Source organism: Amblyomma americanum, chromosome 2 (assembly GCF_052857255.1).
Source record: "Amblyomma americanum isolate KBUSLIRL-KWMA chromosome 2, ASM5285725v1, whole genome shotgun sequence".
Classification (NCBI taxonomy): domain Eukaryota; kingdom Metazoa; phylum Arthropoda; class Arachnida; order Ixodida; family Ixodidae; genus Amblyomma; species Amblyomma americanum.
The window spans coordinates 71,735,814-71,749,694 of record NC_135498.1 but is presented as its reverse complement, the minus strand read 5'-3'; the positions used below and the strand labels follow the sequence as shown (position 1 = coordinate 71,749,694).

Sequence of the window (13,881 nt, the reverse complement as noted above, 5' to 3'; positions counted from 1 at the left end):
AAAGATGGCGTTCACTGCCACCAGCAATCCCTACCAGCACATCGTAACCACTCGACATCGACATCATCTGTGTGCTCAGCTGCGGGGCGCGTTCACTTTCTTTTCAGTTTCGCAAAGTCAACAGCAAGCCCCTCAAGCATGTTCATAAACAAATGGCAGAGGTCGTGACTCGCCCTAATCACGTAATGCCATTGACGCATATTAACATTCTTGTAACTCACAGGTGACAGTCGTACGTCTCTGCCGAAGCATTAGCATTCGATAATAGCAGCATTAAGTGGCGGCTAAAAGTAGATTGAAAAATACACTGTTCGGATATAGAAATCGCAAAGCCACTCATAGATTAAAGTGGCGTAAGAAAAACACCTAACATGCGAAAATCTCTAGCGCTGTATCCACAAAGAATGCATGATAAGTTGAAGGGAGATTTACTTGGGCTAGGCGATAGAATGCATTCTTGCTCCTTTTGATGTTTCGGCTCTTTTGAATTATTCAAGATGTGCGCTGTAATATTGAACATACCAGTGTTGGCAGCTATGAAAACTAATGCGCTTGGGAAGAGCGCGGATTTATTGATGCTGTGAAGAGTTTATTTCATTACAGTTATAGACTGGACCAACTGACTCTCTAAGGGACATAAATATGTGCCTGAAATATAGATAAGGCCTAAAATCGCAACGAAGCTATATTATTCCTGCGAATAGGATGAACTCCACTGCAGAACTCTAAGAGTGGTTTTCTACGTGCAGTTATTATTTTTCTCTTCCAATTAAAAATCAGACAGGAAGAGTTTCTCCCAGTATTGCGTCATTTTACCCTGCCGCTGCCCAATTATGAAGTGGAAGAATGACAGGAGACATAAAAAGACCATCTGTTCAAAGTCAGCTTAACATCTGTTCAGTCCGACTGTGCTGACTTAGACCACCAAAATACAGTGTTCTGTGATTTTACTTTGTTTATTGTCGATTTGCTTTTATTGATCAGGTCATCATGTCTGGCTTTCGGTGCGTAGGCATGCACCATTAGGAGCTTGTATCTCTTATTAGCATAATTACGATAGCTTCCAAATTTTCGTTAATACAATAGAACTCCTCTATGTTCCAAGCCATATCCTGTTTGATGAGGAATCCCACAAATAGTTCTTGTTTGTCTTCTAATCAATGATAGCACAGTATATGCCAGCCCCTTAGTACTGCATACGTTTCATCTGTCCTAATTGACCGTACTAAGCCCTATGGCAGCCAATTTAATACTCTCTAGTTCCTCGAAGAGAACATTTAGGCTATCCTTACTGGATAACGTTCCAGCGTTAAACATGTCCAGGTTCAGTTTCCAGTGGCGGCTGGTCCGCAGCAAGAGATTCTAAGCACCTTCCGGTGCGTCAACGGTATGACCACCGTCTTGGCCAATTGGTCCTCAGCTGCTTGGAACTTAGGGCCGGCGCTGAATACGCGTGCTAACGCCTTAGTTTCAGGACTCCGGGAATGGAAAGGCGGGCACCAAGGTCCTTGCCACCCGTAATGGCACCAGTTCAGGTTTAGTGACCCGCCGGGGCGGTTAATCGGTCGCCTCGAAGTCTGGCAGGACGTGGCCGGCAAGAGCACAAAAAAAGCTGTCCGTCCTCCATGCATCTGCTCCGTTATCCATTTCTTACGCTCGGCGCGCTGTGGTTGTTTCCACGCCCCATGCGGGCGCCGTCAACTTCATCGTTGAGAGCGCTGGTTGACGGAGTATGTCGATAGTTTCTTAAACTAGTTTTTCAAAAACTGGAATTAATTGCCATTTGCAATCGTGACCAGTTGATTACTAATCCCACCTCGACCGCCAGCTCTCAACTTTTTGAAGGCGATCGTCTTGGGTTTGTAGTTTGAACCAGACCTAATTTATAGTTAACGGTAACCTTTCTATGATAGCTGTAATGTTTTATTTGTAGTTGAGTTGATGTGAATAAATGGTCGGAAATCAATGATTGCTTTATTTCCCAAGACAAGGCATTATGTAGGATAATGGCTACATTTACTATGCCTCCGGAAGCATCAAAAAGCACTTCCCTTTCACAACAGTATTATATTTTTTGATGCAGACACAAAAAAAGGACACTATGTCATACAAGACCCAAACGCAAAACATTTGCACGTAAAAAAAGTTCATGATGGTTTCCACAACTTAAAGATATTTAGCGTAGAAAAAAAACTGATAATTAGTGAAGATGACTCAATCAGTTTTTAGGACCTATTTCTGCACTTTGTAGGCTCGTGGAGCATGGCAACCACAAAAGTTCACTTAGCGTGATTAACTTGTCTAAGTCATTCCTTTCTACTTTATAGGTGGCCCAGGACTGAACAGTCCACCTTTCTTTCCATTAATTACCCAGCAACTAAAAAGACATTGCTGGAACTAAAATGATTCTCGACGCTTAATATCTGCATTCTGCAGCATGCATAAACAGCCCTGAGATGATTTTTATAAGGTTTTTATTTTTATCATAAATTCGGTCACTGCTGTTGGGATTTATCAGCGCATTACAATAAGTTTTGGTTAAAAGAGTCCCTCTTGAGCTGCCCAATATCATTTCAACGCGAACATCATTTACCTGCCTCAAGATTGCGAGAATTGTGTATATAATAATGTACGCCAATTACTATGAGTACGCTGCTGTGAAGTGTGGATGTATGTGTAGCTAGACACAAGGCATAGGAAGAAGGCTGGAATTGAGTGCATGCACGCTTACAATAGTGTTATTTTAACTACAGCTCTCTCACTGTCATCTTGAAACTCCGAAAAATATTTTTTTACATCATATATACTCTTCCTCATAATTGCTGAAATAACGTGTTTGTTTTGTTTATCGCATGAACGTGCGTCCACGAAGACTTGGTCAATTTTTCCTTCACTTCGTGATATCAGTCTCTGCTGCCCAATCCAGCAATTTATATAAGAAATACCGATTTTCTCTTCCAGCCACAGTTTCACGAGAGCAGCCAAAGCTGTAATGGCTACCGTGCCTTAAAAGAAGCGTATAGTCGCGCTTGGAATTACGCGCAGCAGCGCCATCTCATGCCTGACGAGCCCAACTACTTCGGGGAGGGCCGCTTCTACGCGCGCTGCGCACTGGATGGCATTGCTAGGCATGCGGATGGTGAGGGTGAGCGCGCGTGCATGGATTGCAATGGCCGACATAGAGCCGCAGCAAAAGCAGTTGAGGGAGCGTGAGGCATCAGCAGCAACCACGTCCCTCGCGCGCCGCCGCTTTAAATTGTGAGAGGACCGTCGTCTGCTTTGGTACTTGGCGCTGTGTGGGCTTTTGAAAAAGTGTTCCAACTATGGGTGGTGCAGTTTGAGAAAGCTCCGCCACGAGTGGTTGCAAGGCATCGAAGTGCTGTAAGCAGCAAGGGGAAGCTGCTTTGCAGGCTATGTCTAATCCCGGGCATCTAACCGTCGGCGATGCCCAGCGTGACGCTTGGAGTACAGCTGATACCAGAGAAGAGCGTATTCCTTAACCGCACGGCGTGTTTTCGGCTCGATGACGTGCGTTTCGGGCGTGCTTGCTTGCCGTAAAATCCAATGCGCGAAGCCAAACGAGAGAACACTGCAAAAGAGAAAACTGCTCTACGGGTCGAGATTGTCATACCTGTTTACTTGTTAGTGCCTAGTAACAAGCGAATTGTTATGCTAATTTCAGATGCATCAAATCACATTGCAAAAACAGTTTTGCATACTGGCTTTTTATTTATGGATAATGAACGCAATCGTCGGTGAAAACCTCAATAGATCAGGAAATGCGATCACCATTATTGCGATCATTGTGTATATTAGCAATAAAAAAGTGCCCCTTATGGTATTTTGTGGTCCACCGCATGTTAAAACACATGCACACGAAATATAACCATCGGCTGCTAAGAACAGAGCGCTGTTAGTGAGGAATCACTAAATCAATGATGTGATGCGGGGGTGAACGTATAAGGGACTTGTTTCATACGGAGCAGTCATGGGCCAATTTGCCACAGGTTCATGAAAAATTTAAGAAATTCCCGATCTAGTCCCGATGTAGGGTATAGAGAGGATGATCAGCAGATATTAAAAGAAAAAGAAAGGGCTTCGCTTGTAGGGTGTAGGCGAAAATCTTGTCGTCCGGAACGAAGAAAATCAAGGTCCAGTTGGTGAAGGTTACGAAGGTTGAAAATAAGATATGTGAACTAATGATTTGCAAATAATGCTAATAATCCATTAGCGCTGCAAATAAGGACAGAACGAGCGTTACATTATTTGAAAAGCGTATCCGTGTTACTCACATTGCCCACTAGCGGCAGGACGCTGTCCGGCAGGAATTGTGTACAAACGATGGCCGAGTCACTGCTGACTTTAGGTCCGTGATTTAAAAAAAAAAATTAAACTATTTTCATCGCTACCACAACCGAAGGAAATCTTCAATCTTGGAATATATTTCGCCAGTTCAGTTTAATATATTACTGTAAGATGCATCGGAATCAATGTGTGAGTGCGCATTTTGTGTATTACAACAGCAGCGGCGTCTATAAACACTGCAACGATTTGATAAGACCATTCGTCAACGGAAGCCTCCTTGATGGTTTTTGGTTATCGTGTTCGGCTGGTGACCCTCAAGACGTTATTTCGATACCGGTCATGGTGGTTGCATTTTGATGGATGCAAAATTGTAGAGGCCCGTGTACTGTACGCTGGCAAGGCGAACTTAAAGAAACCTATGTGGTAGAAATTATCCGGAACCTTCGGCTACGGCGTCCCTCATAGCCTGAGTCGATTTTGGACAGTAAACACCGTAAAAAAAAACAAGGATATTCGTAATCAGGGATGACATTACTGCTTATATCAGCAAGTGATAAAGCTTTCCCATAAGGAGCCTTCATACCTGACTAAGATTTGAAAGAAGGATCGAAAGAAGGATCGAAGAAAGAAGGATCGAAAGAGTGTCGTATTATGGAATCACGATCCGGCGCGTTGAAACAGACGTGCATAACTTCGAAAGGCCTATGTAGAACTCAAGGATTAGGAACGGGTTGTTGACTTGCTACCGTTTGCGGAACAGCTTTTTTCTTTCTGAAGAGCTTCTGGAAAGATAATGTGACTAAAGACGCGGTTTTCTACTCGAATTGATATAGAAGAGGAGAATTATGCTCACTAATTTCAATTACTTCTTATTAAAACTCATTATTCATTGACTGTAGGGTCAATGAAATCGTGCATCTATGTACTGAGGTAATTTCACGTGATTAGTTAATTGCAGTACTGTTACCGAATCTGTACTCTCCAATTCATTTTATTGTAGGATTTGAACATGGTGTGCAGTTATTTGACATCGTAAAGTGAATAAAGGAGTGGTCTCTTGGCCTCGGCTGTGTTTCATGGAGTGTACGAGATGGGGGAGGATATATCTGGTACAATTAAAATAGCTGAATTGGAACCAGTTCTTCTAGGGTGAAATATAAGATAAATAACAGTTTATTTTGAGGAACAGACATTTAAAATACACATTTTTCTGACGCGCATTTGGCGAGTGGTGTACGTTAAGACAAGGCATTTAGCAGGAATTGAAGATGCCGAGCTAGATCAGGGGTACTTGGGAGCATCAACATTAAATGAACACTTCAGTCAATTAATAATCTTGAACATTTAGAAACCTAGAGAGTTTCTACCTCAAAGCGGGCAGGGTGTCGCGTTCTTAAGAAATAATTATGAACCTATTGGGGCTTTTGTAGCTAATCAGGACGGAAAAAACTTTTAATAGCTCACTCATTTGGAAGCCTCAGAGGCGCCAAAGAGAAATCGCGGCCGATTAGAATCTATGCTATATTCAAAATTAACATCTGTGGTTCAAGTTAGCCAGAAAAGTATAAATTTTGTATCTCAATTTTAAGAGACTAACAGTATTACTTATTTGAAGAGACGATATCTAGGTTTGCAGTGATTACAGAGTCGTTCCCTTACACGTAATATTTTCATACCGTTGCGGGAACAGCAGATTTCTCATCATAGTGGAAAGATGAGCTGCACAAAAGGGACAATCGCATGAAAGAGGACGGGACAAGCGCACCTTCTTTTCCCGCTGAATAAACTTACCCGAGAACTGATCGTGATGAAAATTTCTCCTGATGTTATATCAGTACAACGAGCCTGTGATGTCTGACAGAGCAGCGTCACAAAGAGCGAAGCCGAATATCTTTCAGTGTGTCGAACAGCGGGTGTTGTCATCTTCGTTTTCACTTTATGTTACCAGCGATACATCTATCGTAATGAATAAGACAAGGAAACCTGATTTGAGAACACTGCACTACTTTCCATACGATAAACGCCGCCTATAACGACGGTGTCCATCCACTTTATATGGATTGCGGTTAGTATCTGCTGCCATCTGATCTACGCGGGTGTGCGAGCGTCGTTTCCATCATGATACCATTCTGTTTGAATTTGGCCGCCACCATTGGCACTTTACATACAATTTTTTTTTTAAAATCGCAAAGCAATTGTTGCAGATTGCGAAATATTCAGGTTAGTAGTGGCATTTGAAAAAAGTTATTGACAAAAAAGGCAATGTTTGACATTTAAGACTTTGTTCTTTTGTTTGTATGTTACGAAATGAGCAAATGCGCATGTTGTTCACTGCCCGTGTTTATTCAGCAACAGATGAACTTCATTCCTTGCTAGCCATGTCTTCTGCCCTCCCCTTGTTCATCTCATCCATAATGTATAGAGGAATCGCCTCAGCTCCATTGGGTGCCATAGACAGCAGCGCTGAAAACAAAATATCAGAGAATTGTGTTAGGAAGTTTGAATTGAAGTGTTTTAAACATTACTGCTCTAATCTAGCCGTTCATAGCGGCGCACTTGCGTCATAATTTTCATGACACTGTTTATATAAGAGGAACCGCGTGTATTTACAAATATCCGCGATGAAAGTTTTACTTAGTGGGGAACAATGTTATATAGCAACATTTTCATAACGCAGTTGCTTCCAATAAACTTGATTTTGAACCTATCAGTATATCCTAGAAGCCCATCACATATACTGTCGAAAGTTGAAACTAATGACAGGACCCTGATTAGTCCTTTGAACAGACTAATTAAGGCCATTCTCAACAATTTCAACTTTCAACAGTTTACTAGAAAGTCTTGTAATCCGGATATGCTGATTGGTTGATAATCGACTTTATTGAAAGGATTTTCGTGCTGAAAATGTTCCTTATCAGTTTGGTTGCTAGAGAGATCTGCACTCAAGCTTGTTGGTTAGTTGAATGCAAGCGTAGTTCATTGCTTCGCCGATATATAAAAGGGATATATAAGCAGCAGTGCGCTTTCTGGAAAAGAAATTTAGTTAATGATTTCACGTGTGAAGTTTTTTCACAGTGATAGGCTTGGGGAATATGATTAAGTTTACCAGAGCAGTTAAAGTCTTTTTCTTCCATGACTGTGGCATTTAAGATTGTTTGCTGACAGAAGGAAGAGAGACGGGTGGGAAAGGGGAGGAAACTCCTCCAACATTGACCACTGCTTATATGGTGCGGCGTTTCCGCCAAAGGAAGCAAATGTAACTACGGCTGCAGCGGGGACTGATAATTTGAGAATGTTTCAGTGTTCTATTTGCCGCGGTTACCATATCTTGTTCCCCCTATTTTGGCGAAAATGATAGTAAAACGTACTGCACATTTAAAATTTTAATTTCGTAAACATACCCAGCATGGCAGCCACCAAAGACAGCAGACGCACTGCGAAGGTGTTGGACATGTTGGCTTGACCTGCAAAATTATAATTTGTCTCTAGCTTAAAGTGCAGAAGAAATAATCTACTCTTGTACACTCGTTCGCGATGATGATGGCGAAATAGTGCGTGTTTTGTAGCATTTTATGAAGCCTCTTCTTTAGGGATAGTTGCTTCAGGGTCCATTTGACATTGGTTCTGGGTTTACATCTACTCTGAGCTTTCTGATGTAGTGACATGAAAGCCAAAGTTTCGAAAGTTTCAACATGTGCCCCTGCGATTTGTTCGCTTTTGTTAAGTAATGGGAATGTCACTTGCAAGCCATTCCCATAACACATATAATGGCAGGGATATAAATCAAATGAACGAACATATAATAAATCGTACTCCGCACATCACATTTTTCAGCATCTGCGCTACTCACAGGCTGCATGAAGTCTGAATGAAAAGGATGCGCACCAGGATAGAGGCTGAGGTAACAGGAACAGAAAAGGTTACTATTCAAGAATACTATACTAGACGCAGTAGCATGTACGGTTTTCAATCAAATCCACAAAAAAACATGCGAATTGCATTTAATAGTGGTGAGTTTTATTGGAAGATATGTTATCTTAATGAGTGCAAGGACACTGCTTAGCACTGTGCCTGAAAAACAGCATATTAAGCAATCCATGAGCGAAATCAGTGACCGCTGTCACCATGCAGGAAGTTATAGTTTTCGAAAAAATGTTTTTCGGCAGGGTGTGGCACTGCCTTTTTGATGGAACCTGCAGCCGTGGCTCAATGGTAAGGCGCTGAGCCGCTGGGCCCAGCCGACCGTCGTAAATCGAGCGCAATAGGCGCTGCTGCATCTGAGGGCATATTTGGGAACAGGTGTTGGTAATGGGCTTACATACGGATAGTTTTGCTCTTTTAATCGCGGACGGAGGACTATAGGAGCCGCATCGGTAAAAATTGAGATTTTACTTTCTACAAAAAAAAAAATTGACATCGCGTTTGGAATTAATGTGAAAAATATTTATTATCCTCGCGGTCAGGTCTTTCCTGCGGGCAGCTATGAATCCCAGGCGTAGGCGGGAGTTTCTTTTTTAATTTTCAGTCCAGCTTGAAGCGTATCAAATACTACGATTACCAAAATACAGATGTTAAGAACTTCCCGGCGGTGAGATTTTCCTGAGCACGATTTGGGTGTCAGCACACAGTGCACTGCTCTGTCGGCATGTCGCTGTAACCTTGTTTGCTTAGAGGTCGCATTTTCCGTTAGCCAGATTTACCAAATCCAGCTTGGAAAGTAGCAACGACCTTTACACGTCAGGGTTGCTCTGTCAAACCGAATTACGCGACATTCTTAACGCAGCCCCAACATTCATCTCAAATATGAGAAATGTAAGAAATAAACCTCCGAATTCAGAAACTACAGAATGTGCAGTGTATGTGCAGTGGACGGTGGCATAGTTTTACTCACCACTCCTTAGTCTGCAGGTAGGAAGTCACAGCAGCTGTGTAAATTGTACCCGTTATGAAACAAATGCCAGTGGTGTATTGCTTATATCTTGCTCGAAAAACACAGCGGAGCAATTTTTGATCGTGTATGGAGCAATAAAACTAGCAAAGAAAAAGTACAACACAAGCTGTTTGGCCTTTTCATAGATGTCTGTAAAGATGGAAGACAGAAATATCGAACAAATCCTGTTTTTCGGAAACTTCGAAAACATCACATCACTGAAATACTTTACAGGAGACATAGGTGACAGGTATGTTAACTGCAGTGATATGAAAGGCCATAAACGACGTGTCGGACGCCATGTGAAATGGAATTCGTCATGTCGTGGCAGGTTCTCTGTAGTGATGGACACATTTTTCGTGGACGAAAACACCTTGTGCCTTTGGCGATCTGTCAATATCGCGATTCGAAAAGAGAACAAGGCTATGCCAGTCACTTCAGCGAAATTCCTCGCGCTGTTCTCATCTGCCAGAGTATTATCGGTGGCATTTTTCGTTCGCTATAGCAATAAAGCCGCATGACGCGATATATTCAAATTCCAGACCCAGCGTATGTGCGCAAGAGTTGATTAGTTTGCGTATTCTTATCTAATTAGCGATGAGAATGGTTGTTGTTTGGAAAGATTTATTTACCACATTTATTCGAATCTAGACATTAGTTCTTAAAAAACACGAGTTATGAAACAATTATGTAGGATTATATTCCAAGATTTAGACGTTGTGTTTTTAAAATATGAATACAACGCATAAAAACAAAAAAGTAGCACACGGGTAGAGGCTGCATGAAACGCCAAAAGAGAAAAGCAATATATCCGTTACTATCAGGAACTGATAACAAAAAGAGCACACACGACCGTTGGCTGCTTTTTTGACCTCGTTTTAGCTTCGTGTGGTGGCGTGAACAGATTTCCGTTGTAGTGGAAGCTGTTCACACGTGGTTTTCCGCTGACAACATGGCAACAAGGAGACGGTGTCTTTACACTGCCGCCTTCAATTGAAAAGTCGCGAAGGGTAACAACAGTCTCGAAATCTGTTAGCCCGTCGGAACGTGTAAATGTATGAATAGAATTTTCACCGATGGAGGGGCAGAGAAATTATGCTCACCGACTAGCAACGAGGATGGCCTTCAGGGGCCGGAAGAAAAGTCGCCATCCACAACTGAATTGAGAACTGGCTGTGTTCATAAAATCGCGGAGGTCAGTGTCACTTCCACTGACCAGAGAAGTCCAACAGGCCTAAAGGAGAGCGCTGGCAAGAGAGCCGGGCATTCCAGCGGACCAGTGGAACACTCGAGCTAACTCCAACATGCCCTATGAAGCGCGTGTCGCTAACAGTTTGATTGCTGCAGCCTGAGATGACATCCCTCAAAACTTGGTTGCGCGCTTGCTGCGCAACTTTAGCATTTAGAGTGCGCTTAATGGCGCAGAAGATTGTGAACTCTATGAAGAGGGCAGTGATAATGAGGTCAGCGATTTTTCTTTTGCGTGTTTTTTCCGCTGTCGTTCTCACTTGCAAATTCGCCCGGCTTGTACTCGAGAAACGTTTTTTTTTGGCAGTTAACTTTCTCTTCTGGCCTTAAAATATTGGCTGGACAAGATTCGAATCAATGTATTTCCGCAGCCTTACACTCCAAGTGAATTCCGCGCTCATAGGTGCTGTGAATCAGGAATCATCTTCGCTACAAAGCAAACCTGGATCCAAGACCAAGAGAAACTCAGACGTCTTGCTTGTAGTTTAGAGCGGGACTGAACGAGTCTATTTTCTAGCGGCATGCTCTGAGAACACACGCTCTTCATCGCTCCTTAGATCTTTCATTCGCTATTATCTCATAGGCCACTCAAGGTTCGTTTCTCACTCGACTTCGATTTATCGTCTACCTACGGGCATGTTACCGAACAACTATGAAAGAAAAACGAAGCTCTTATGATGGAAATTTGTCTGTGTCGATTGTGTCACAGGATAAGGGGTCAGTTCGTCTGTTTCTCTTTGAAGCTCATGCAGAGCCATGAGGGGTAGGGGTATTCACTGCTTATGTTCACAATCATTTTTTCGAATGCCGGACTTCCGATGCCTCTATATCTCAACGCCTTTGTCGAGCTGCAGTTGTTGTAATTCGAGTATTCCACTAACTACCTGCCGACACGGATATTCCCTTGTTCTTGTTACTGTTAACAAGCGTCAGCTGGCCAATTCTTCAACCCAAAACATATCAGGCCGCAGTGATAGCAAAGCATAAATTCCAAAATTAGTGCGCGCAATGAAACGAAAGTTGAATATTAGTAAAGTGAATGTCTTAACAACCATCGACGAGATTTACGGTTAATTGGGCCTTTTTTGTACAAAACACGAGAGCATGTAAACCAAAGCAGGAATTGGTTGCTTTGTATCAAACCATGCTTATAGGTGGCAAAAGTGAATCGAGGTATTATCAACCCTGGTGTGTTGCTGCACGTACTGGTCAATAATAATCAAGCCTGGCACTCTTGATGTAGCGTAATTTTAATGCGATGAGTCTCTCTATTGTCGAATTTCCTTTCCTGTTGCTGACAGGGTTCAGCCTCTGCTCATGCTTGTTGCTTCGTCCTTCGATAATTTTTCAGAGACAACTAAGTTCCGGCTTTTTAAGAATAGCTTGCTTGATCTCCGAACACTGTCTTTTGTTTCTAGCTCCAGATTGGACACTGAAAGCTTATATTTCAGGATTTTTTTGCTAGACCTCTTTCTGTTCCTGTTAGCCCCACCTTGGAAGCTTTTTATTTCAGGTACAGTAAGAATATTATCGTAACTCGGTCTGGCGAAACATTCTAAGTTCTAAATTAGAAGGCTGTGCTCAAAAATTTTGCTTTCCCCATACTAAGTGGCCTCTTTATTAATGAGAAGATTTCGTGCACTTCTTTTACGCCTTAATGAATGTTTCTTGAGATAATCACTACTTTACTCAGACCTCCCAAAGATGTGCACAATATATGTCATCTTGTCAAGGTCCTGTGCATCCGACGCGATTCCGGACATTGCACTGAGCTCTTGGCCGTCCGTCCGGCAGCAAATCTTTTTTGACATTTCACATGCCTAAGATTCTATTTAGTTTTTAAATACATAAATTCACAGAAAATAACAATAGCCAACATTTGTGTGAACGCAACGGCTATGGCGGCGTCTTAAACCTCCTAAAACTTCCATAAAATAAGCTTCATTCTCATGTCAGGGAACAAAAAATTCATAGCATAACATCTACAGGGTGCCAATGAAGGTTGCTGAATCGAAATGCTATTATTTGTTTCAAGGAAAGAGTAAAACATTTGTTATAGGTCTACTTCTGTTACATGCTTTAAAGTTTCAATTGGCCTACGAGGACACGATTATAAATTGTGACTGACTTTAAGGAAGGCGTCTGGCCCAGAATAATTATTGCTTTTCCTTACTTGAGAAAAATATCTGTCCACAGAATATCTTTTGAGCCTAGACCCAAATACCCAAAAACCCTTATTGTTCGTCCCAAGGAATACAGCGTCGCGACACAGATAGTGGTGAAATCGGTTAGGGTAGTCTACGCAGAAGCATAAAAGAAAGGTAGCCTGGCGAAGCATGCATATAAATAAGAGTACAGGACCAATATAGATCGCTTTTACCAGAAAACATATGCCTTAAGCTTTCTATTTGAACGTAATTTAATGGCTCGCTATATGATTACGTGTCACTGCGAAGTCTGAGAGAGGTTGTCGTAGAAGGCTCTGGAGCTGGGATTCTCATCAGTTTTATTCTATTTCCTATTTGGTTTTTCGTCATTTTTCTCTGAGCTTTTACTACTCTACATTTATTTTTGTTCATATAAACCGGTCTACATACAGGTTTTCTTGCAAGTGCCGCTGAGGCAATGATCGGATCATGTACATTGTGCATCGACCAAACATTATAGCCTTTGAGGCAATTTTGGTATCCCCTTAAGTTTCTCAGATCAACTGCTAGTATTACTATTTTACTACGGAGACGAAAACGCTGTGTCTATTTGTTAGTTTCCTGTTCGAATGCATGAAGAGATTTCTTGGTTTGTTGTCTACCCTACCAAATCTAAAGCACTGTAGAAAGTAAAAATGAGCTTTTCCGAGATCAGTCGCTATGTGAGAACAAACTCGGCAATTGTAATCGCTCGTATTAGTATTAATGTTATCTTGCAGCATCGCAGCGACCCGACATTCAAAACTGGGATTGGTATGCGGTACACTTTGAAGAGCCACGAAAATAGGCATTCAGTCCAATTGTTGTGCAGTGTCGACAATGAATTCGCATATTACGGGGAACTCATGGCTTTCGCGTACTTACCGTTAAATGCCTCAGAATACAAAGTCTAAGATTTTCTGCCTCCTGATGGTGATACAGCATTAAATGCATCCAGATCGGGTATATATACTTGTAGCTGGGACGAAGCGTCCTATATCTTTGCTTCGAATGTCAGAAATTTTGACGATAAAGCAGCGCATTCATGACAGGCAATTTAATCAGCAGCGGAGTTCCATTCGCACGGACAGCTGAAGTAACGAGAAAAAAAGCTGTTAACTCCGAGGAAGGATGAAGTGAAGAGCAGTACTGACCGGAATGTTGGAAAGTCTGTAATGAAAGCAGTGTTTGAATGACAGCCATTTTATTGCT

The 13,881-nt window shown here is 42.1% G+C and overlaps 1 long non-coding RNA gene across 1 annotated transcript; it reads right to left on the bottom strand.

Moving 5' to 3' along the window:
- Positions 1-6,644: 6,644 nt before the first annotated feature.
- Positions 6,645-13,593, bottom strand: LOC144118679 (uncharacterized). Its single transcript, XR_013312107.1, has 3 exons — positions 13,555-13,593; positions 7,707-7,769; positions 6,645-6,768 (listed from the first exon to the last, which is right to left on the bottom strand). It is a non-coding gene; the product is annotated as an uncharacterized LOC144118679 (long non-coding RNA).
- Positions 13,594-13,881: the final 288 nt, after the last annotated feature.